We start from the raw sequence: 3,777 nt of genomic DNA, 5'->3' as shown, positions 1-3,777 counted from the left end.
CCGAATGAGCGGAGTCCAAACTGGGGGCAGTCCAAACTGAGCTGCCTCGTTTCTGAGCCTCTGGAGAGGGAGGGGTGCCTGTCCACAGAGTGGGGAGCAGGTACAGGAGGAGAGTGGAACAAGATATTCCAAGGAGGGACAACTTTCTGAGCAGGCCACTTTAAGTGACTTTACAACTATAAAGAATGCTAAACATACAAGTTTCAATCTGGACCCAAATTACTATGGTGTTTTGGGTGTGAATGATTTTCCATTACTTCAACACAGAGGGATCACGACACAGCTGTGGGGGTGGAACAAAGGGGTCTTCAGGGACAGTTGAGCCAAGGTTATCCGGAGAGCTGGGGTACCTGAAAAGCACATCGCATGAGAGGGTCACCTCCTCGCTGTGGAGACCCCCTCTTTACCACCCCCTCCCTGCCTCTGCCCCAGTCACTCAGCTTATCTCAACTTCCTCTGTCCAGTTGCTGCCTCAACGCTCCTGAGCCCCAGGCCGTCCTCTCTCAGCACAGGCTCTGTATCCCCGGCCATGCCCTCTGAGGAAGCACCTCGAGGACCGTGTTTGCCCTCCATCTGGTGCCCAGCACAGTGCCAGGCAGGCGGATAGTAGGTGCTCACCACCTTTTTTTTGTCTGATAAATGAACATCTGAATCCAAACGTAAACGCTTAAAATGGTCCTGCCTGTTCTCTTCCTCCACGCCAGGTGCCCCCTACCCCCTGCCCGAGCCCCAGTACCTGGGCTGAAGCAGCAGCGGTCACTCCCACAGGAAGCGCACATACCAGATGGTCTCATTCTTCAGCTGTGGCCCAAACAGAGGGTTCAGCTGGGCCAGGATGGCGATGAGCCAGCTGCCAGGGACAGCACATTGAGGGTGAGCTGGGACACAGCAGGAACCTCCCAGGTATGTCTCCTGCGAGGCTTGTGGTCACATGACCCACCCAAACACCAGCTGCAGGGTCTGTGAGGGGCCCACAGAGCCACCCACACTCCAGCCGGCAGGTCGGCTGGGTCTGGGGTTCGTGGGTTTTGGTTTAGATTAGGTTTGATTTGATGTTCTGTAGATTTATTAGGTCTCTGAGTTGAGGCTGGACTCTGGGGTGAGGGAAGAGGTAAGACAGCCTCCTGGGCTCATCGGAAGTAATTCCAGCTGTGCCCCATACATCCCTGGTGCGGGCCACTCCGGTCTGCACCTGGGAGCAGGGCAGGGTTGTTCTGATGGGAGGCATGTCAGAATCACCCCCTTTCAGGAACAAGATGAAGAAACTACCCCAACATGAGGAAGTGGACCAGAAAGCCCCACTCCCAGGCCTGATGAGGATAGGACAGGGTCTGTCTCTCAGGCCAGTGAGCTTTCCAGCGACCACAGGCTGCACAGATGGGGGCGGGGGTGTCAGGCCCTATCATCATGACATCGTTTGCCCACGGAAGCAGGCTCCAAAGACCCTGGAAGTGCGTGACTTCGCATGCCTCAAATGCTGGTGCCAATGGGGCTCGGTCTGGTTTTGTAGGAAGGACCCAGCTCTTCCATCTCTGAATCCCCACGGCAGCCAATCACCTGCCTGCTGCCCGGGACACGGTCAGAAGTGGTTGCCCGCTTATCATTGGCGTTACCCCAAGTTTATGTTTTGTAAATATAATTTCTAGGCATGGCATTTGCTGAAGTTGCCCCACCTTTCTGCCCATGTGCATCTGATCTGCAGCCCAGGTTACCTTCCCTTATGCTGATGTGGTGTTCGCAATTACCCACACGCTGCCTATGTTCTGTCTCCCACCTTCCCAGTCACTATCCTCTGTCCTGGTCTCTGAGCCTTCAAACCTCAGCCCCTTACGGGCCCTCCCTGGGAGAGATGGGGACATCTGTCCAGCCCTAAAAGACCAAGAAACAGCACAGAGAAAGGGCCTCAGAGATGCTCTGTCCAGGGAGAATTCTGGAAAACCATATGCCTCATGTATTTAAACTAACATCTGAAAGTCGTCATTATTTTTTTTAACAGGTTTTATTTTTTTGTTAATAGGAAGTAGAAATATTAAACATTATATAAAGTGAAATTAGAATCGACTCATAGGAATAACTAGCTCATGATCTCATCAGACAAAACAGGTTTTAACTATGTAACAGGCACCAAATCTGAAATCAATCAAGCAAATTTTTTAAAATGTGGGTATTAACCTATGCATTTGAAAAATTTGGCAGTCCTAAGAAATATCCTAGTTACTTTGAAAAGAATCAGCTACCTTTTAAAGAATCAGCATTTTATCATGCTACTGTCCTACCCTGAACACCCAACTACACCAGTCTTAACCCAAAAAATAGTGTATGAGACCCAGGAAGATGGGAAGCCACAGAGGCCTCACTGGGCTTGACTGATAATGACAGGCCTCCCTAACACCAGAACGTGGACTTACTCCTCGGTTTGGCAGCCAGGATGATTTAAACACGAAGCAAGGAAATACAAAAGGATTGGAGAGGTGGGGAGGGGCTCTCATGAACAGCAGTTTTAGAAAGAGACCATCTAGGCCAGTGATGGCGAACCTATGACACGCGTGTCAGAGGTGACACGCGAACTCATTTTTTTGGTTGATTTTTCTTTGTTAAATGGCATTTAAATATATAAAATAAATATCAAAAATATAAATCTTTGTTTTACTATGGTTGCAAATATCAAAAAATTTCTATATGTGACACGGCACCAGAGTTAAGTTAGGGTTATGATGCCGAGCTCAAAAGGTTCGCCATCACTGATCTAGGCGTTGAGGACCTGGAAATTGATTCCCTTGAACTGTCCAGGTTCTCTTTTTTTTTTTTTTTTGTCCAGGTTCTCAAATCCCTCAGATGCTCTTCGATGTCCCCAGGGACCCCTTTCCAGGTTTGGAGACTGCATCTGGTGGCTCTAACTGGCTGTATCACAACCACCCAGGGACGTGCATTATAAATTCGGGTTCCCAAGTGCAGACCTTGAGCGCTGCGATGTAGTGGGTCTCGGGTGCAGCCCTCAGAGCCGTATTTCACAGTCTCTCCAGGTGATTCTGATGCCAAGTTGGGCATGAAAAGCACGGAGCTGGCCCAGCTCATTTCACACATGAGAAAGCCGCAGCCCGTGGACACTACAAAGCTTGTCCGGGTGACACATTTAGACCCAGAACCGGAGTTCATGACTTCCAGCCTATCGCTCTCTTTGCCATTCCAAACCACCTCCTTTCCTGTGTTTTACAGATCCAGCCTTTCACTACCCGGACAGAGGGGAGGGGAGGGGGAGGGGAGGAGAAAGGCACTGGCTGATCTTGAGCTGGGGAGAGAGGTACTTACAAGAGGTAACAGCAGACAGCAGTGGCTACCAGCATGGTGATGATCACTCTGCAATGGAAGAGGATGTCAGGTCAGGCCCCGGGATGGATCCAGTGCCCTCAGAAGGCCTGGCCAGGGCCAGAGAAAGAGCTCCTGGTGTCAGCCCCTTTCCCATTGGTCTTCCCCATGTCACCTGCACACCGGAGGCTGAGTTCTTTTCAGATGGAAAAAAAAAATGCTAAGTGTCACCTCATGGGGAGGCTGACCTTGACCATATCAGAGTCACCTTATGATTCCTTCCCTTCATCTCCCTTCTCTATCACCCAATATGTCTCCATCTTAATCAGCCATGTTGGGACTAGACACTCACAGAGCTGCATTTGCAGCAACCCACTGTGGAGGAGTCTCTGGAATTCAAAATTCATTGGACCAGGGGAAGGAAAACATAAGACTAGAAGACAGGACACAAAGCAAGGGAACTGTGCGCCA

The 3,777-nt window shown here is 50.3% G+C and overlaps 1 long non-coding RNA gene across 1 annotated transcript; it reads right to left on the bottom strand.

The window, feature by feature from the left end:
- Nucleotides 1-201: 201 nt before the first annotated feature.
- On the bottom strand, nt 202-3,397 carry LOC102256397. Its single transcript, XR_313697.2, has 3 exons — nt 3,310-3,397; nt 737-850; nt 202-350 (listed from the first exon to the last, which is right to left on the bottom strand). It is a non-coding gene; the product is annotated as an uncharacterized LOC102256397 (long non-coding RNA).
- Nucleotides 3,398-3,777: the final 380 nt, after the last annotated feature.

Source organism: Myotis brandtii, unplaced genomic scaffold (assembly GCF_000412655.1).
Source record: "Myotis brandtii unplaced genomic scaffold, ASM41265v1 scaffold260, whole genome shotgun sequence".
Taxonomy (NCBI): domain Eukaryota; kingdom Metazoa; phylum Chordata; class Mammalia; order Chiroptera; family Vespertilionidae; genus Myotis; species Myotis brandtii.
This window is presented reverse-complemented; position numbering and strand designations above follow the sequence as displayed.